Source organism: Meriones unguiculatus, chromosome 17 (assembly GCF_030254825.1).
Source record: "Meriones unguiculatus strain TT.TT164.6M chromosome 17, Bangor_MerUng_6.1, whole genome shotgun sequence".
Taxonomy (NCBI): Eukaryota; Metazoa; Chordata; class Mammalia; order Rodentia; family Muridae; genus Meriones; species Meriones unguiculatus.
In genome coordinates, this window is record NC_083364.1 from 28311442 (window position 1) to 28333166 (window position 21725).

The following is a 21725-nucleotide window of genomic DNA, read 5'->3' on the forward strand; positions in this document are numbered from 1 at the left end:
TTGTTTTTTGTTTTTTTTTTAAGTTATAATGTGTATTTCACAAAGTCATCTTGGGGGTCAGGAGATGGAAGCCATAGTGTTTGTGAACCCAGAACCTGAAGAACTGAGTACTTGAGATGGGGATGAGGTGGTAAGGACACAAGTGTTCTACAGGTTCCGGGTCAAGAACAAGCCAAACGTAAGGCAGCAGGTGCTCTACCTGAGCTGCCATGTGTGCTCTTCTCACCGGCGGCTTGTACATAAACTTTTCCTTAGGTATCATGATCTCCCCTCCGATCTTCCTAATCCAGTAGGAAGTACTACCTGCCCTACCCCTTACGCCTTCCTCCTTCCTACTCCTTTTCCTTAAAGGCCCAGCCAAGCATGCCACAACAAGACTCTGGCATAGAATTCAACCTTTCTCTTTGAAACTTCCAGATTGTTAAAAGGCAACAGCTCAGGACTTCTCCCCACCCATGCCCTCCCTCTTGACTTGAGATGAGCTGCAGTTTAGTACTGAGGCAGTTTACCACAAAGGCCTTCTCTCTTCAAGTCCTTTCTTGGCACCAGAGTTCTGGCTGATCAATAGTAAGCTGGCATTGGTGGTAAAGCTGAAGCTATCTGGTAGAAATGACACGTTTAGTCCAAAGCATGGCCTTCCATGCCAGTCCACAAGCTTATGCAACTATGAAAGACTTCAAAAAGGCTTATACATTTCAGAGCCCCGTAGTGTGGAGTTTAGGAGCTGAACTCAGCAGGACAGAATGGATGTGTGGAGACAGAAGGACAGTCAAAGAGCATCTAGAGCACATTTAGGTATAGAGAGATGAAGAGGGGGAGGCCCAATGTTAAAGGACTTCTTGAATTAAAGCACCATTGCTGGTTTCCATAACATCTGAGCCTAAGTTTGGTCTCATTTTATGAGACTCCATAAAATATATACCGTATGGCAACTGCATAAAATCAAGCTTCGAGGTTAACTGATAAAACAATGGCTTATTATAGTAATGCAAATTTGGGTAAATAAATTTACATTAACACTTCAAAACTCCCATTTGCCCCAGAAAACTGTGTCAGTTATTCCTGTGTACAAAGAGTGATGAATATACAACTACATTTGTGATACAGGTATAAAGATATATGGCTATAGGGCACAGGATCACTACACAGATTTATGTTTGATTCAACCCTGAAGGCTGAATAAGCTTTGTAAAGGGCAGTTTTCTAATCTCAGGAGGCAGCTTGTCTATGATGGTCCAAAGTTGGGCCTGACTGGGTGAAAGTGAAGCCAAGAAACAAAAGGGCTTATGTGTGCTCTGGGCATAAAGCCTGTTGCTTACTGCAGTATAATCTCCCTTTCGGGCCAGTGGTGTGCTTCAAATGGTTAGTAACTGGTAACCAGCTCACTGTTATGAATCCCTCAGTTGCTCCATTTGCCAACGCCGTTGGTGAAAACACCTTCACTATAACCACCTTCAAGTCGGCAATGGAACATCCCTGGACATAAACTATGGAAACATCACCATTGTATACTATCGCCAACATACCAAGTACAGACAACATCAGGTGTACACCTACTAATTATATGTCAAAATAGAGAGCAAACAGCAAGGAGTAATCCTTTAGAATCATTTTTCTAATTCTTTTGTCTTGTGAATTAACTATTATGAATTGATACTATGACTTTAAATAATGTTTTTAAGTCAGCTGAGAGAGCCTTTGGAATTTACCAGTCAGATCTTGTGAGCTGGAGGAAGCTAGCTCCCAGCAGTCCTTGGGCTCTACAGTCATGGGTTCAGACATCACCTATTGATTAGGCAGATATAGAATACCAGGTGAGGCTCTTGGACTTCTGGGGAGCTTTACTTCTTCCATCTATTTCAGATGACAACAACAATATTAACATTATGGTTATTTTATGTGCTGACTAAATGAGATAGCAAAAACATAGTAAAGAAAGGTCAGCAAATCATCTCTGGTACCTTCTCAAAACAAATTCAGATGCTCAGTAAACAGATTGCAAGGAGCATGTATGTATGTGTGTGTGTGTATGTATGTATGTATGTATGTATTTATCTTGAAACAGGGTCTTACCTGTAGCCCCAGCTGACTTGGAATCCACTTGTGTAGCCCAGGCTGGTCTTTCAACTTCTGATCCTCCTGTCCTCAGAGTGTTGGGATAACATGTGTGCCACCTTGTGCAGCCCACAACAAACAAACAAACCAAAAACAATCAAACAAACAAAGAGCCAGAAAGCATTCTATAGGAATGTCTTAACCATACAAAATACCTCAGACATTACTTGTGCCCGGCTTTCAAGGTGCTCATGGTGAACCAGAATGGAAAAGAGGGCTTGAGTGGTAAAGTAATGCAGACTAACCCATGACCAGAAAATATGGAAGGAAAAGCATGGTAAGAGCAAAAGCATGGAAAGGGGGATCAGGAAGGATTCATAGAGACAACTGCAGCTCAAGAACAGACACTGAAGAAGGCAACCCAAGAGGGGTGCACGAGAGAAGCAAAGGCACAGACAAAGACACCATATACACAGATGGTTTGCAATTTGGCGGAACAAAGAATATAAAAAGAAGTGGTGAAGACCTCATCAGAAAGACTTCCAGATCCCGCAAGACTGAAAGCTGAGGAATTTGCTTTATGCCAACCTGGGAAACAGTGGCCCTAGGGAAATAATTCCCTCTGGTGGATGACATAAATCACTTTAAGTACCTGGCTTGTCGAGTAACTATGAACGGTAATTGCGAAGAACCACAAAGAAGCAAAGACATTTGTAAACTAAGTGAATTCCCTCTCTAGGAGGGAAGGCGCTGGCTGCGCTCAGAGATGGAAGCTGGCATTCGAGTTCTTAGCTGAAAACAGCTATTTACTTGCATATATAAATATATTTTGATATTGATAAATATTGGGAAGGTTTTTAGCCAATGGCAGTATTTCAAGAATTCTGCCTTGTTCAGTATGCCCCTCTTGTATTACACGTCACACACAAAGTTTCTGCAAGGCCCACATCTTCATCTGCCCCTGTCTGAAGCTCCTATACCTAGGCTTTGGTTATGGATGTTCTTTCTTATGGAAAGGTCAGAGATTACATATATACTGTCAATACACAGCACTACCTATTATGGCACAAGCAAGAAGGTGTGCAAAAGTCACTGAAATATTACTGCTGATAAGGGAATCTTGGCAGTTTTCTGGAAAAAAAAGTAATGGCTTTAAACTTTCTCACAGTAAAGCCTTGGTGTGGTTATAGGGGCCTTTTCCTTCTGGCTAACAAGATCTTGTAGATGTGAATCTGATTTGTATCAGCAGGCTGGAATGCTTGTACCCATCTCTCTCTCTCCTCTCTCTCTCTCTCTCTCACACACACACATAGGGGTACACACACGTACTTACTTGACCTCATCAGAGACATACTTAACTCCTCCTCCTCCTCACATCAAACCCCCGCGGAACATAGAGGTGGAGCTGCAGAAGGCACCTCTGTCAGAGGTGCCACCTAATGTGAGGTTTCCGGTCCTCGACACAGGCAGGGTACAGCAGCCACACTTGGCCAACACTGTAACACCAGAGAAAGGTGAACTCTTACTTTTAAGCTAAAAGTTCACGGGTTCAAATACCACTTTGTCAACTGTTCTCTCTTGCTGAAGCTTCAATACAAATGCTTCCAAAGGTCATGCTACTTCAAGAATGAGGCCTGATGGCTGAATTTAGATCCTTTCTCAGCAAAATCAGTCTCTTGCCCATAATGAAATGATTTAGCAACTATGCCAAATAGAAGTGATAGTTCCTTCCTTTAGCACACAAGAAATTGAAATTTAAAGACAAAAAGTGACTTGCCCAGGTTCCCTGGATGGCTAAGGAGATGAGCAAGATTTGTGATAAGGTTGTTTCCTTCCAAGATCAGGCTCCTGATAGATTGGGTCAAAGACTATTGTCCTGTAGCCAAGAAACTAGCACTGGGATGGACAGTGTTAGCATATAAAATAGGAAATGACATTGTGGTCTCCTCAATTAGGCAATCCTCACACTGGAGTCATTATAATATGGTGCTCACCTTGTCATACTGAGCGATGCATTCAGTTGAAGGGCAGAGGAACCTGTTTTCTGTTTTAGACGAGATACTATCAGGTATTTATCTATGTACCCACTCATTTATATACTAGAATATAATAAATATTTATTGAGGCTCTCCCAGGCCCTATTCTAAAAACAAGGGACATAGTATTGAATGCAAAGCCATGTGTAATGATCATGTCATGAAATTTAGATAAATTGGTGGCTCCCTATGTACACACTGAAGATAGTCTATAATCATAATATATAGTAATATGACATCTTTGTAGCTTCCCTCTTATCTGCCCCCTTAAAGCGTGAACTCCTCAGAGCAGAAGAGGCTCTACATCATCCGCTTATGGATCTCATTGCCTAACACCAATTGCTAAGGGCTACAGCAATGATCTGTGAGGTCTCAGTTACTTGTAAGAACTAGTGTGATTTGGGTTCCTTCTCCCATTTCCTAACTAATAGTTATTATGAAAACTCTGTTCTTGGGTTTGGCTGATGAGAGCACACAAAGAACAATCTCGTATCTTTTACCAGTAAACATTGGGTATCACCTACCTGGCCAGCTCTCTCTGCCTAAGCTTAGTTTGCCATTCTTGAGGGTGTTGGTCTGAGCCTCCCAGATACACTTCAAAGTTTATGATCACTTCAAAGTTCCTTGGTTGGTAACTAAGGAAGGTCTGGGCCCCATGAGGTTGTCAATAGAGGGATTTTGAGACAAAGAGTTGCTTAGATTTGCATAAAAAAAAGTATAATCACTTGAAGCTTTTACAAAACAATAGTTCACTCTAGCAAAACCCTCTCCGGAGGGTAACACGGGGGCTGTCTGATGAGGTAAAACTTTTCTGCAACTGGAAAGGTTCCCAGAAGCTAAGGTGTCACACCAATAATGGGACAGGAAAGTCAAGCATGGGATGGGAGGAGCACTCTGAAGTTCCCTTCAACCCAGTCTGCTAGATCCTGCCACTCTTCATCATTTTGAGCATCATAGATATAACAAATCCATGAGCTTTCACTTCCCTTTCTTCTGCAGGAGAGGTCTACTCTGAAAGCGTTCCCTTTCATCTCTGTTCATCTTCGTCAGTGCAAGGCTGAGGTAAATGCCTCTCTCCTAATTTAGTTTTCTTCAGACTCCACATTATCATACACTTCCCGTCTGACTCTAGGCTAAAGCCCCACCTGATTAGTATGGCATGCAAGACCCTTTGCCACGTGTCCAACACATCAGCTTCGAGCCTGACCTTGAGCCCATCTTTATTACACCACAGTCTGCATTGAATGTGGAAATTCTGAAATTCTCATATACCCCATCTTCACAATATTCCCCAGTGTTCCAATACCCATCATACTCTCACCATCTATGTCCTTGCCCCTTGGAGTGTTTCTGTGTGGTCTTCATTTTTAGGTACCCTGGGCGCGGTCCACCACTCAGATTATATTCCCTATGTAGAATTAAATTGAACCGCATTTTTGTCCTTGCAGGAAGCGGAAGGGCACACTTGTCAAGAATGTTGCAAACAGACTATCTTATGTGAGTCCTAGCTTTGCCACTCCCTGATGGGGACATTCATCATGTTACTTACTTACCCTTCATGTCATCTGTAGGAAGGGGCTAGTGATGGTCTTACCCCATGAAACTTCCATGAGCTGGCTTTTATCCTCACTTCTGAGACAGTTACACAGCTATCTAGTTGGGCTGTGACTGTTGATTTCTTAAGGTACCCTTTCTTTCTCCCTCCTCCATGAATACTAATTCTATTTTCCATGTATGAAGCACTTTAGAGCTTACTGAGACCTCTTACATGAGTTTTCACATTCAGTCAGCCTGGTTAAATGTGAGGTAGGTGTTGCTATCCTGTGAGGCTTTGGGTGACACAGGTAAAGCTCGGGCGAGAGAAGGTGACAAGAGCTGAGTAACTCTCCTGCTCTGTGCACAGCGTGATCAACATTATGTTCCAAGTCTGAATCATTGGAAGAGTCTGGACACTGCTCACGAAGTCTTCACGGAAGCCCCTCGCCCCACCAAAGGATTCTGTATAGGTTTTTACAGACCCAAAGCTCTGCCCCAGTTCCTGCTGAGTCTGAGTACATCAATTGCATTTTCTGGGCCAGCAGGGGAGGCAGGGATGTGCTGGTTCACACACTCCCTGGAGGCTTCGTGGTTTCATTTGACCCCTGCTGCTGCTTGCTCTGCAACCTTTGGGCTGTTTCTGTATGTAGACCTTTCTCACTGTAAGACACCATGCAACACCGGAACCAGACCTTGACGATCACTAAGGAGAAGGAGTAACGTGCCCAGGACTCCATGACTGTGTGGGCTCCTCCTTGGCACGGGGCACGTTCAGGAGCTGAGGAAACAAGGACAGGCCACGTGCCTTCCAGAAGCTCAGAGACTGTTTAGCTTCTGCTCACTGTCTCTGTTGTCTGCCACATGGGAGGTGCTCCGTGCATGCATCTTGATGACCAGTCACTAGCTGAGGTGCAGATTGCCACACCAGGGTTCATCACGGCTCACCACACTTTCTACCTCCCAGTGAGCTCATTAGTGGTGAGGCTTCTCGTGGGCAAAGGGCATTATAAGCGTTTTGTAGTTTTCTGTTCATTGTGGATTTCAACTCACCACGTACAACTTCTTCTCTACCCCTCTTTTGATGCGACGGAGTATAAGCTGGGAAGCAGAGAATCCCGCTCAAGATCAGCACTGACAGATCCAAGAAGTGTTCATGGAATTCCAATGCCGTCTGAAACGGCCAGTGTCACCTATTGACTGTTTAGTGTGTTTCAGGGTTCCCCCCCCCCGAATTTTAGTTCATTTCATGGCGTGTTCAAGCCTTGGGGATGATTTGACGTAATGAGCCCTTTAGAGAACAGACACAAGGCTGCGTGCGAGTGAAGCCAGGGGCCGTAGCGCATGTAGGAGACCCTGCCTTTAAAAACAGACAACGATAAACCGAGAAGCAGAGCGAGAAAGCGTGTGTACACTGTTGCTAATTACATGGCCATTCCTTCTCCAGAAGTGTCGGCTCTCTACAGCGAGCCTCCGCTCTTCCCTGCTGGGTCAGGGCCTATCCCTTCTCTGCCAAACACAGCCAACCCTGGGCTGATCTCGAAGAACCTTTACATGCACGCCAAGCCCCATGCTTTCAGCTTTGAGAAGTCCTGGTGGCTCCGAGGATGAAAGTGCTCCTGGCCTCGGAATAATGGTAGCAGAATTTGGAACTGGCCTTCTCACCACCCGGCCGTCTTCTTTCTTTGCACCATGCATGTTCTGATGTTTATGCGATAGATGCATGAAGGAGCATAGTAGTCACGTGTGAGAGAGAAACTTGACAGCACATCATGCCAGGGCCCTCTGGTGAGACATCCTGCTTATAATCACAACGGCCTGCTTTGGCTTCCTCTGCTTGACACCTGATGCGTGCTTGAGGAAAAACTAAGGACATCGAACCTCTTTTTGGTTTCTCTTGTGAACATTATCCAACTGGAACGATTCAAAGAACCACAAAGAAAGAGATTCAAACCATTCTAAAACCACACTTATGGAAGGCCAGTAGTTAACATTTTGGTTGAGTGTTCATCTTCTTTCAGTCTTCTTATTCAGAGATTATGTATAATTTTTAATAAATTTATTCTTTAAAAAAGCTTGGCAATCTGTTTTTTCGCTGCATTTTACAGTAAACCACAGCTACCTAGCCTGATGTTTATTAAAGGGGAGAATGAGCATATTATTGTGAGAGCATTTAATCTTTTGTGATTCCTAAACACTTAGCAAGAGCTCTCTTACCACTACCCTTTCTGTTATTTATGTCAGGAGCCCAGGGAAGCCATTTACCACTTTATGCCTGAGATTTACTGTCTAAGATCCCGAAGATTGTGGTGTTGTTAAGAATGCGGTTGTGGGTCCTCATAGTACAGGCTTGTAGCTCCATTTACCCTGGAAGCTACAGCCGAAGGATGGCAGATTTAAACGTCTGTCTGTGCTACATAGGAAATTCAAGGACAGTCAGAGAATAGTGAGCTTGTCTTAAAAAAGTAAAAAGGGCTGAAAATACAACTCAATGACAAAGTGTTTGCCTAGTGTGTGGAGAACCCTAGATTGAGTCTCTAGGGCTGCACTGTATGTATGTATGTATAGATGTAATGTATACATGTTGTGCTATATATTACATGTATATGAAAGTAAAATAATTTTGAATAACAGCATATGTTTTACTTGACACTAGTACTTGCCAAGTGTACTCAGTAGGTAGAAAAGGAATGGCAACTATCGCCTGCGTGAAACGCATCAAGGAGAAGCAGCTCTCTTACCATTGGCTTATTTTGTGTGTGTTTAGTGTGTTGTGTGGTATATGTGTGTGTATGTGTGTGTGATGTGCAGGTGTGCTCACCTGTGTCCACCAAAGGCAGATTGACATCACCCTCTATCACTCTCCGTCTTACTTCTAGACCCAGAATCTCTCCCTGACCCTGCTGCTGGGCGGCTCCAGCCATCTTCCTGTCTAGGCCCCCAACAGCACTGGGATTACATTGCCAGCTTTTTTATCTGGGCTTTCCTGGATCGGAACTCAAGTTTTCATGCTCGCATAACAAGCGCTCTTAGAGCCATCTCTCTAGAACCCTCCCGCCAATAATTTAGGAAGATATGGAGGTTCAGGGAGGTCATGGTACATGGCTGGGTTCGCTCATTCGTTCGTTTGTTTAAATGTTATCTTCAAAAATAAAACAGGTTCAAAAAGTGATGGCTGAGGATTAGTAGCTGTTTTGTTAATGGTAGAATAGTGACTGAGACACGTTTCCGCCTTTCCCTTTGGGCTTACTCCTTCAGCCATGCAGCCATGCTCGCTCCCTTGGAGAGTGTCTGAGAGTCTTGAGTCTAGTTCAGCCTGCAGTATGGGATGTGCATACGGGTGAGCATGCCAAGTTCTGGGCTGTCCAACCGCTACCAGTGAGAGTGCTGACGATGCTTTCTGGGGCCTCCACACAGATGGGTTGAGGGCCTGTCACGTCTGTGGACAGGATTTAATTTGATTAAACGCGGGCCACTAGTCAGGACACCCTCTCTTGCTCAGCGGGGCAAGAGCTCCTGGGCAAGGCTGGCTGGAGGGCCAGAGAGAGGTTGTGATTCATTTCTGCCCCAGGCGCCCACCTGGCGGGGCCCCGCTGCAAGTGCTATAGGACCTGGGGAAAGTGAGAGGCTGCAGGCGCCTGCCTGAGAGCTGAGCCTCAGGAGTAATAGTGAGAAGAGGGTGAGAGCCACAGCTGCTGAGGTCGATATTTATATAAGGACTCTCTGGGTTTGAGGCAGGAAGTGAAACTCGTGTTGTGCCGAAGCACTTTCCTTCCCCCACACCTCTGCCCAAGGCAGCTCCTGAGGGTCCTGCCTCAGCAGCAGGCCCAGGCGCAGACTCCCCAGGCAGCAGCACCTGGGCTAGGAAGCCAGGGCCCAGGTTCCCCTTTCTCTGCTCTTGGCACCGACCCTTTCGTTCTCCCTCACGTAGTTTCTATAGCAGTGCTCCACAGAGTTTTACAGGGAAGCGGTGAGGCACACGGGACAAATACCTGGACAACACAATCGCACTTCTCTTCAAACAGCGGCAAACTACGTGTCATTTCACCTTGGCTACGTGTGCCTGCGTCAATTGAGGTTTCTGCTGTGTCCCCTTCTGTGTTTCAAGTAAAACTTCTGCCTCGTTTCCGAACCAGGATATGCATCACAGCAAGGCTACCCTCAAGCTGCTTCTACTTGGAAAAGCCTTACCTTGGTCCGAGATCGTCATCAATAGGTAGAAATAAAAGCCCCAAAGATAGCAGACAAGCCTAGGCCACCATCCAGAATCAAGACAGACCCTAGCAGTAGGTCAGTGTGTGACCCTTTCTGCTGTAGGGAGAGTGAAGTACCGGTCAAACGTAAGCAAGGCAATCTCTCTAAGAGAATTTTACTGGTGGGTATCCTAGTTAACTTTAACAGTCACCTTGACAGCCTACAGGCACCAAAGAAAGGAGTCTCAACTGGGGAATGGTCCTGAACAGATTGGCCAGGGAGCATATCTACGGGGATGGAGCATGTCTTGACATCAGCTGTTAACTGATGTAGGAGGCAGCCTTCTGTGGGTGGCAGCATTCCCTAGACTGAAGGTCCTGGGCTGTGTAGGAAAACCAGCTACCTGGAGCAAGACAGAAAGCAGCATTCCTCCACAATTCCCGCTTCAACTTGAGTTCCTGCCATGCTATCCATCAAAAATAGACTATGGCCTGGAAGTGGGAGCCAAATAAATTCTTTCCTCCTCTAGCTGCTTTTGGCCGAAGTGGTTTATCACAGCAACAGAAGGAAAAGTAGAACAGCATTGTTCAGTTTATTCAAATAACAGAAAAATCAATGTAAATGAATTCGTATTGTCTCCTTTGAGCTCTTACCTGGTTTAAGTTGCCACGAAGCTTACTGCATCCACAGTATCCAGCATGCTTAATTAAGGGTCCTTTCTTCAGCATTTATTTAAAAAAGAGCTCTGGGTGCTGGCAAGAAAAGAGAAGTTTTCTGTCAGGTGTTTTCTACAATTCTATCAAGGAACTTTCCAGGAAGACTATGAATGACAGCGTATTTTAGTATCACAAATTGACACAATTGGAGGAGACATCAGAGATCCTATATTCCACCCTTTTCACTCTCAAATAAATATGCTGAGTCACAAATGGAAGCAAAGAATTTGCTGGGGTTCATCTAAGAAATTTGAGACAGATAGAAGTTATCCAAATGGCTTGGTTGTGTGACTTCTCTCCCAAGGAAACACAATGGACAAACTAAATGCATAGATGAGTAGGACTAGGTAGCATTTACTTGAGAATTCTGGAGTAAGTAGTGAGCAAATAGTGGCACTCTTGCTAAGAATATAAAGTCTTTAATATAAATGGTCACCCCTCCAGAAAAATAAATGTCCCATGACCCATGAAATTCTACCCATATAGTGGGTTACCTGGAAATTTTAAGACGAAATAGCACTTTTGATAGTCTGGAATCTATAATAAATACTGTTATCATGGAAGGTCCTATAATATGGAAAATGACTAGTGAACTTTTAACACACCAATGTTCTTTAAGAAATCAAAACTAAGGTCTTAGGAGGGGATCATCAAAGCTCACAGAAATCAGTGTTAAGAAATCCAAGTTGCTGGTGGGCAGTGGGCCTTTAATCCCAGCACTCAGGAGGCAGAGGTAAGTAGATCTCTGTGAGTTCAAGGCCAGCCTGGTCTATAGAGTGAATTCCAGGACAGCTGGAATTGCACAGAGAAAAGAAAAAAAGAAGAAGAAGGAGGAGAAGAAGAAGAAGAAAAGAAGAAGGAAGGAAGGAAGGAAGAAAGGAAGGAAGAAAGAAAAGAAAGAGAGAGAGAAAGAAAGAAAGAAAGAGAGAGAGAGAGAGAAAGAAAGAAAGAAAGAAAGAAAGAAAGAAAGAAAGAAAGAGAAAGAAAGAAAGAAAGAAAATGAATGGCTTTCCAGCCATCCCCTGTACAAAAAAAAACAGCATCTTTCAAAAGTTTACGTCACTTGAATCTCAACTGGCCACCAAACTACTCTTTCCCCTACACAGTGTGGACAGAGACTTGCAACTGTACATCTCTAAAGTTACTACATGTATGGAGGACTCCTCAGCATGGAGATGAGGTGCTGTGAGTGACCAGCACCTTAACTACCTTAACTGCTATACACAGTCACCCTACTGAATTATGACTAGGACTATCTTCTTGGTATGATTCTTTTTTTCTACCTTCATGTTAGAAAACTGAGAACAATTCAAATTGTCTGTTTGCACAAGCTAGAAATTGACAAGACTTGAATTTTAAGTCAACTGGGCTCAAACGCTGTGTCCTGGGTCAAATATTTCTGTGATCTCAATGCTAGAGCTAAGAAAAATATATTTTTTTTTAAAAAAAGATGTTACTGAACCAAAATGGTAGAACAAATAAATCAGAGATGGAATTCACAATCGAATCACCTGACTGTAAATCTCAGGGACATAGAGAGTTTGGGAAAATACAGACCTCTTTTGGACAAAACATACTACAGTTTCTATCTCTAACACAATAGATTCCAGTGGATCAAAACTCAAGATGTGTTCAGTGGGTTTAGATGTATTTCATTTCCTTTCCTCAAACACCTTGAACACAGCCTCCTTATCAGGTAACACTAAAAAACTTGCATGGATCATTCTTTTCTATCTCTTAAACTTTAAAGTATTGACTTCCTGGATGCATGCACGTCTCCATGTGTGTGCCTGTGTGTGTGTGTGCATATGTGTGCACATGTGTATTTGAGTGTGTACATATATTTTTGTATAGGTGCATGTCTGGGTTAAAGTATGTGTGTACATGTCTGTACACCTGTGTAGTTCAGAGATCAACCCAACTTCATTTTTCAGGAGACACACTGGATAGTTAGTTATTCTCTTCACTGGGACTGTCTGTAATGCTAGGATTCCTTCCTTCCTTCCTTCCTTCCTTCCTTCCTTCCTTCCTTCCTTCCTTTCTTTCTTTCTTTCTTTCTTTCCTTCTCTCTTTGTTCTTTCTCTTTCTTTCTTTCTCTCTCTCTCTCTCTTTCTTTCTTTCTTTCTTTCTCTCTTTCCTTCTTCAGGTTAGGAAACTGAGAACTGTTCAGCAAACTGTTACCACAATCTAGAAATTTACAGACTTGAATTTTAAGTCAATTTAGCTCAAACTCAGTGTCTCTGGTCAAGTATTTCTGTGGTCTCAATGCTACAGTGTTGAGTGTTTCGTGCTGTGGGTGGTTGTTTGTTTGGTTTTGGTTTTGGTTGGTAAGACGGTTGTCTACTTGCTTGTTTTCAGCCTCTCTGCTCTTGACTGGGGAGATGGCTCAGGGAGTGAAATGTCTGGCATGTAAGCACAAAGATTTGAGTGAGGATCCTGGGCATCCGTGGATGACCAGTTTTGGTGCTGTGCATCTACGCCCCAGGTTTCTGAGGAGATGGTGTCGTCAACAAGTGGATCCTGAGGGCTTGCTGGTTAGCTGAAACAACAAGCTCCAGGTGCAATGAGGGACCCCATGTCAAACAAATAAGAAACCAATGAAGTTGACATGCTGACAACAGCTTCTGGCCTCCTCACCAGCACAGGTGAACAGCCACACACACACACATACACACACACACTTATGCACACATGCATAACACACACATGTGTATGCACGCACAATATACACACACATTAGTCAATGTGCAACATTGTACAGCTGGTAGTGACAGGGCTGACACAGATCAGCCTGACAAATCCGAGCTCAGTGGCTGCTCACACTGAATGCTGACTTTGGTAATGTTGGCTTTGGTCAGGAAGAATACCGAAGCCACAGAGAAAAACTGTGAGCCACGCTTTGCCCAGGTCAGCGGTGTGTGGGCTCAGAAAACAGTAACATGGAAGTCCTAGTCAAGGACCATAAGACAAAAATTTAGTAGCGCAGGGAGGTAGGTCGGGAACAGGGGAGAACTGTTCTGATCACACATATGATGGAGCCCTGCTGTGGACAAGCACAAGTGTATTTCTCCAAACAAAAAGGAGCCAGCTGGGTGGGGGCTTGACAGTGCTTGATAGTATAAAACTATGCACTTAATCAGCAAATATCAGAGAGACGGCCTTCTTCACCCCAAAGTCGGCCAGTATTAATTTTAGAGTAAATAAAAGGAAGTGCTGCTTTGCATGGTAGATGGGTTGTTCGCTGAGAGGCATCGCCTGGGTGGCAGCACACAGGCACAGGTGGCTTTAAGACGTGCTCATTTAAACACCCGGATCAAATTCATTCCGTATGGGCTTGCCAAAGATGTGTGAGACTGTGAAGGTTGCCGGCCCAGGCATCAACCTCGGAAGCTTGCACACCTCTTACAGAAAACAAACAAACAAGCAAACACTCACATCTCCAGTATAGTATTTATATTTTGATAGCTCTACATGCCAAAAAGTTTTCCTTGGTTTTCAGCAAAACCTACCTCCACAATTATCCTTTATTATAGCCACTTGGGCTCTATTTTCTGCATTTGAAATTGCAATCAACAAATATGAGGCTCATTCTTTATATTCTTTCAGGTTCTAAATTCTGCACCCAATCCTATTTACTAAAGGCGATGTTGTGAACCCAGTTTTGACACTCTGAAAGATCATATCAGGGAACCTTTAGAACTATAGGAAGAGTGTCCCTGGCTTTGAGGAGGCTAAAGAGATAAGGAATGAACTGTGCGTTGAGAAACTTCGATGTTTGGGTATGCTCTGTGACTATATGAAGTCCATGGCACAGGGTCTACCATCAGTTAGCAGATGGATCTCATGAGGTTAGGACCTCACATGTTTTATCCATAGTCCCTCCTGTAAAATACAAAGGCTGAGCAAAATCGTGTTTATTTTTCCTTCTGGCTTGTATCTATGAACCCACATGGTTCTGAGACCCATGACTATGTCTTCCAACAACCCCTTCAATGTAGCATCCACCACTGGAAAGGCATTGAACCAGTCCCTCAAGATGCACTGTTTTCAAGTGGACATTTTCTTGACCATAAAACGTACTCACTCCCCTTCTTAAAAGTATGTGATAGCAAGCCCATGGTGGAGTTATTGGACCTTTCTTTCTTTGAGCTAAGCTGATCAGGAAGAAAAGTCACTCAAGAAGTAGTGATCCTTATCTTGGTCAGTGATCTTGTAAATGATGAGATTTACTCATGACAAGCGTTTCACTGTATGTAGAGAGATGGAAGGACTAATACCATTCTGTGGAAGGTCCACAGTAATACTGGACACACTTGGGCATCTTGAGAGTAGTAAGATCAGGTGTGAGACTGAAGCAAGGCTCCCAGTCCTGTGCTGGCATAATTGGATTCTATGTATACAGTTTGTATCATGCTAGACTCTTCAAGATGTGCTATCCTCCCTGGTGTCCTTTCTTAACTTGGAGAGAAGAGGCAGGAATCTCAGCTCTTTAATTAATTAGTTATTGAGAGAGAGAGAGAGAGAGAGAGAGAGAGAGAGAGAGAGAGAGAGAGAGAGAATGGCATCTGAGGGACATCCATACCGCAGTGTGGGTGTAGAGGATCAAAGGACAACTTTTTGTGGCATCAGTTTTCTCCTTCAGTCTTTATGTGGTTACGGGGACCAAGCTCAGGTTGCCAAGTTTGCATGGCAAGTACTCTCTCCTGCTAAGTCACCTGCCGGCCCACAGCTGTCTTGTCGCTGACAGAAGTTAACCTCACTAAAGAAAAAAAAAAATCAACACTTCTGATGTCAAGGTTCTAGTCTTCCCATTAGAACAGAGATGTTTCTCAGCTAGTCTGCCTTAAAGAGTTAAACCAGAACCCACTTCTTCCTTTCAAAAAATGTAAGCTACCTTTGTGAGACAAGCACGATATTTTTAAATCTCGTCCTTCTCACAGTCTGAAACCTTCAGAAAGAACTAGTGATTGTAAATTCCCTGCGCCCCCTAGAAAACAAACCTTGAAAAGATTTTTAAAGAATACCACCAAAATTTAAACAGCCAGCAAAATTAACTGGCTGAGTTCGTAAGACATGTGATTGTCTTCCTTATGGATTCATATACCCTAGAGCTCTCTGTCACCCCAGAGGACAGAAATTGGCCTAGAGGAGATGGACACTTGGGATGTACCAGCCTGTCTCCTGGGATCCTTTGGGGACTCTTCACGCCTCACCCACCTCTGGCTGTGTATTTCTGTCCCATCCCACTTTTGCAAAGAAAAATAACAGACTCCTGGTGCTCACATCAGGTAAATGCAGTTTCTAACCAGTCCAGATGGTGCTCCATTTTAACTGGGAAGACCCACTGGACTCATGTTTCCCTGTGTGTGTGATAGGGTGTTCACGTAAGTGGCACCCTGGAGCCCTCTCTAACATGGTCTCTTGTTGTTTTTCATTAGCACTCCTTCTTCTCAGGCAACAAGGCCATAAGCAGTGTGGGCTGAGTGGCCCAGTGCTGTGGGGGACTCCCCAGTGCTTCACTGTGCAGGCAGCTGCAGGGCCACAGCTGCCACCTTACACTGCCCACTGCTTTGATTTTCATATGCAGATGTCTCCCGTGAATAAGCAAGTCCACTGAAGAGGAAAGGAGTCCTTTCCGTTCATTTTGGCCTTTACTTTCCCCAAACTACCAAATGGGAATGACAAGAGGCCAAGGAGGGCCCTTTCTCATCCCCTCCTCCCTCTAAAATCCACCCATACAGTAAGAGTTTGGATGGGGAAGTTGCTTTTCATTTTCAATAAGGTGTTCTAGGACACAATTTTGTTAGGCCTTTAAGAGAAAGAGATGGGAGTGGGAAGGGGGCAGGGAGAGAAAAAATAAATAGGAGACAGAGAGAAAAGAAATAGACAGAGAGAAGATAAAATGGGCTTCCCATTCATTCTAATGGTCAAGTGGCCTTGGAAAACATAAGCCCAAATTGCAGTTGCCTGCGCCCTGATGTGACCAGGTTTGCCTCCTTGGCCGATTGATTCTCTATTTCTGCCTGACCCATGACCCCTCACAGACCACTTCCTCAGACTTACGTGAGCTAGGGCCAGCTAACTCTGTTTCTAAAACCTGTTCTCCCTTCTCTTGCCTTTGCTCCCACCACACCTGTTGAGATTTCCCGCGGCTGTGTCCGTAGGGCCCAAGTTTGAAACATCATGAGGAAACACTGGCTCCTATACTTGGCTAGAAATTTTGACATGGTGCTTGCTGTCTTTTCCCAGATAGGTGTGAACTTCCACTTTTGGTCTGGCTCTCGTGTGGAGGACTTTGGCCACCCCAGAGGCTCAGGGGTATGCTGGGTGCCTTTTCCTCTTGACTTCTCCTTGGGAAGATGCACAGTGCTGTCTAAGGGTTAAATGAAAGCTTTATGATTCATTCTGGTCCCACCCTAAGAAGCTTCTTCCAGCTTCTGTTGACTCCTGTTTCCAAGCATAAGACAAACACTGCCATCCCCCTCATACCTACTTTCTTGGTTCCCCGTTTTACACCTCTTTAACAAGCCTTCTCCTTTCCGGTCACCTTTCTTTGAAGGTACTTATCTGCACGTCCATTAAAATATATCTTAGTTTACTTTCAGGTTTATGGTTGATCTCACCGAGCCTTGGACTCTAGAGCATTTGAACCTCTCCTTTTCTTTGCATCATCAGTAACTCATGAAAAAAACTAACTGGCAACTAAGCCACAAAGGAATACAAATTTGAATGGGATCCCCTTCCTAACTGCAAGGGGATTTAAGTCTCTCCAGGAGGTGAAACACACTTACAAGTAGCTGAGACCTAACTCAAATAGCCACGATACCCCCTCCCCAAAATAGGAGAGCAGATCAGACAGCCACATACACACTCAGGGATGAGAGGTTACTCCCCAGGGAGGATTAAGAGAGGTGCATTTGGAATGGACTGAAAGCCTGAAGTTGGGTTTGCACTTGCTGGCCTAGGAACGGTGCTCACGCGCAGAGAGCACACAGAAAAGGCCAACAGTGGAAAAGTACAGGAGCAGGAAGAGTGAGTAGCTTCACCTGGCTGGCGCGCAGCACTGCGTGCTCAAACTAGAGCAAGAGGGAGAGGGCTAAACCAGAAGGGGGAGATCCAGACAGGGGTGTACGGAGCTGGGAGACCAGCCTCGAGCCTTTGGAGGCCTGAAAGGGTGGGCGGGGACGGCAAACACTGGAGGGGAGGCACAGAAAAAGAGAAAGAAGGTTTCGACAGAGTTGCGTGGATTCTTCCAACTGCTTGACTCATGCACCTTTCCCTGCCCCCCTCTTCGAAAGCTTATCTTTTGATCTTCCAGGTGCATGACTTTCTGCCCAATTACTTGTCTTCAACCCCTCAGAGCAGGTCAACCATGCAGCTCAGAAGTCACACTGTCACACTTGGCCTCGGTTGCTCCTGGCACTGTCGGCTTTGCCAGTACTCTGCATTAGAGTCCCAGGAGAACGGTAGCTTGAAGCGCCCCAGCAACTCACAGGAAGGTTTGCTCACAAGACACCACCTGAAGGACTGCGCATAGGATGGCAGAGGGGCCGTCACCTTCTTCCGAGTCTCTTTAGTGGACATGCCCCAATTTAGCTCATCACATCCACTGTTATGGGGTGGGAGTGTGGCAAGCAAGAGGGACAAATCCAGCAGACAGGGACACCAGATCAGGAGAAAAGGACCTCGCTTTGGCAAAGGAACCAACTCAGCCATGGCCACCACTAGTCCTGAGAGTCACTGGCCAAGAAAATCAGACCAGAGAAAGTAAAAGGCGCTTTGTCTTTGCTGAACAAGGGGACCCTGAGCCTCATGTCCTCTCGGAACCTCAGCTATAAGATGGTAGTTATGACATATACCTTATTTATTTTCCTGGGCCGTTTTTAAGCTAGGAAAGGATGTGGAGGCAAGATAAAGACAGAAATCACCGTGCTCCATCTCAGCCAACTACCACCCCACTCTCCAGAATAGGCAGGTGTGACAATGAGAGATGGAGAGAAAGCCTGGAGAGAGTGGAGACTGTGGAGTGCCCTCTTTTTCACAACAGACTGAGCACGAGTGACCTCAGTCCAGGCTGCTCATGTGACTGGTTCCCACAGGGAACAAATGGCCCATGATCACAGAGTGAGTCAGAGGATAAATCCAGGCTGGGAGGATCCCGGCCTCCCAGCCTCTTCCTTTAACCACCCCTACACTCGTGGCTTTCCAAAAGGAAGGTCACAAGAAGAGTCCGTGGCCCAGGGACTAGGCTCACTCGAGTCCTGAATTACTGCTGAATGCTTACATAATTGGAAAGAAGGAATTTCTTAGCCGGGGGCTGGACCAGACACAATTTTTAAAAACCATCATGTAGAATCCTAGATAACCATTTCCTAAGATGTACAGCACGCGTACACTGAGAAGCTAGTCCAGGGTCCAAATCTAGAGTTTCCTACCTTACTCCCCTTTTTGCCCATAGGTGCGAGTTGGCTCCAAGGAGAAGAAATGATAGTTCCTTTTGGTAAATAGTAACTGCCCTTTATCAAAAGCTTTGTAGGTGCCAGTCCTCCAAGACACACCGTGCAAGTGCCTACCTTATTTTGTCCACCTCACAACTGAATGGTAGGTTAGGGTACTTCTATTTATTGGAAGAAGGGGGAAGGGAGAACTTAAAGTTTTAATGTGGAGAACTCAAGTTTCTTGAGGTTTCGTCTCGTCTCCTAAGACAGCTCTCATCACTGCAGTTCTCTTTAAGAATTGAAAACTTCCACTCTAAATCTTTTCAGACGGGGACCAGCCACTCTCTCCAAGACCGGTACTCTTGAACAACAGAAACCTTTCTCCTCCCTCCCAAGACTCTCGGAACACAGACTCTGCCTCAGCCACCATGAGCTTGAATGTTTTAGTCTTCTGGTTAATTCATTACACAAGCCTTTCCCAAAGACAACACTTCTCGGGGTTCCAAGAAGCTGGGCCACTCACTCCCTTGCCTTTCCAAAGCTTTGCTGGTAAGCAAGTAGTGATGGAGCGTATTATCAACGCCAATCAAGGTAGGACAGCTCGGTCACAAGAGGGAAATAAAGATGCCTGACTAGAGTTTAGAAATTAGGGGATAGAAAAAAAAAAGGGAATATGTACACATTGCAAGAGCATCCAGGCCAGGTAAGCCAGGCGGACGATGTGGGCAGAGGGGAAGACATGAGCAGAGGAGAAACTAGAGCTCCTAGAGCTGGCTAGGGTTAGGCCAGCAGTCCACTGAGCTCTGAGGCTTCAATGGGACTCTCACAGTTTGCTGGCCCTACTCCATCCCAGACATAAGTGACATGGCTTCTTAAAAGCTCAGTTTCCCCCTCTGTACAACAGAAGCCAGGAATGTTCTCTGTGAGATGACTAGTGAAAGGCTGGGCCAGGAGCGTTCATTGGGGATGCTTAGAACTCCCAAGGCTATCGCGCAAAGGCAATGCAAATCATAGTTATTTATAATGGCGCAAAACTGAGGCTCTGAAAAGACATTGCCTCAGCCGCCAAGCGCTCCCTCTGGAATCCTAAAAACCTGCTGCCTGCTGCAAGGCTGTGCCCAGATCCCAGCTGGAAGCAGGCTTATCTCTTCTCAGCTCCTGGCGCTTCTTCCCATCCTGCCAGGATGTTCTTCATACAACAAACACTAAGCTGCCTGCATAATTCCACCTACGGAGCAGAAAGTGCTGAGCCCTTCTGCCCTCCCCTCTCAGAGAATGGAGCTAGATCCTGCACACCCAGTTCATGACGGGTTCCTTTCATGTGCCATCAGTATTGTACCAGGCAGCCCCGCTCAGGCTAGACCTTCGGGGCTGAAAATGCCTGGCTTTGGAAACCAACCAGTGCCCCCTCATTCCTGACATGGACCTCCATTGGAGGAGCTGTCCCTTCTCAACCAGGCTTGCACTCAGACATCAAAGAGTTAATGAGCAGGGCAGGGCTGGAGTGGCAGGGGTCTCTGAAGAAAAAAGCAGACTGTCCTAGCATAAACAGAACTTCCTTACCTACTATAAGAAGGGAAAGGCCACATTGGCTTCAGCTTTTTAATCTTCTAGATGCAAATGAAGACATCCCCCCCCCAATATAATCTTCTTTATATTTTTGTTGTTGTTGTTGTTGTTGTTTTGATTTCACTATGTGGCCCAAGCCGGCCTGGAACTCACTAGATGGCCCAGGCTAACCCCAAACTTTCAGTAATTCTCCCGCCACAGCATCCCAAGTACTGGGGTTAAAGACATGGACTGGCACTCTTGGTTGTCCTGTTTCATTGTTTAAATAAGACCTCACTTACACAACCGGATCTCACTCATCGGTACCCCTCTAAGCGCCTTCAGAGAGGGTCAAGTAGTGCTTTCAAACAAGTCCACAGGTGTGTCTAAGGTGGATATGTCTGTGCGCAGGCTTTGGTTTAGAGACCTGGAGATTTGGAACAGGAGCTGAGGATCTCTATTTCTAGTAAGTTCCTAGTTAATATGGGTGGTGCTGACTCAGACACCTAATTTTAAGTGGCAAAGGCATGAAGCTCTAATTACACAGCTTAAAAAACTATACGTCTTTAGGATAGCAGGGAACCTTCCCACCCCTCATCCCTAAAGATGATAAACCCTGGCTTCTGGGTCTTGCATATCTACCCGCTCTGTACCACGTGCTTCATCTTACACCTCCCTAACTCCTTCAGGCTCTGGGTGTCCATTGTCCAACTGGCAGGCTGGGGAAATTCCTAAGAGTCCTGCCATGAGGAAGAGCTTTAAGGCACAGCCTTTACTCCAACAGAGAAGTACAAAAGGTCAGGTCAGTCCTTTCAACCTCTACCTGCTACTGGAACACCAACAGAAAGGAAAAGGGGGAAGGGAAAGGAACAGACAGAGACAGAGACACAGAGAGAACAATTTTGGCAGGATTTCTCAAAGGAGGTTCTTAGAATATTCACTTTCTTCCTGACATCTCCTAACCCCAGCTTACAGAAGTCACTTCTCTCTCAAACCCTGTCTTCCCCCCAAGTCTGCTCCTTTGGGTCCCAAGATGCTCCCACTGAGGTCAAGAGTATTTTTAGGGATGCCATGTGGCCCATACTTTGCCAACCCTCCACGGACATTAATCTTGGATTCCATAAATGCCAGGTCTTCTGATCCAGGAGGCCTAGAGGCGGTAGGGACATCTGAGTGCACTGGAAAATGCAGTGTGAGGCCTTTTG

At 45.2% G+C, this 21725-nt stretch overlaps 1 long non-coding RNA gene across 2 annotated transcripts in view; it reads right to left on the bottom strand.

Moving 5' to 3' along the window:
* LOC132648516 (uncharacterized) overlaps nt 1–21725 on the bottom strand; it is a 221050-nt gene that overhangs the window by 93687 nt on the left and 105638 nt on the right. For both annotated transcript variants that reach the window (XR_009586915.1, XR_009586914.1), the window contains one exon: nt 10472–10570. This is a non-coding gene — a long non-coding RNA (uncharacterized LOC132648516). The remainder of the gene's footprint in view (nt 1–10471; nt 10571–21725) is intronic.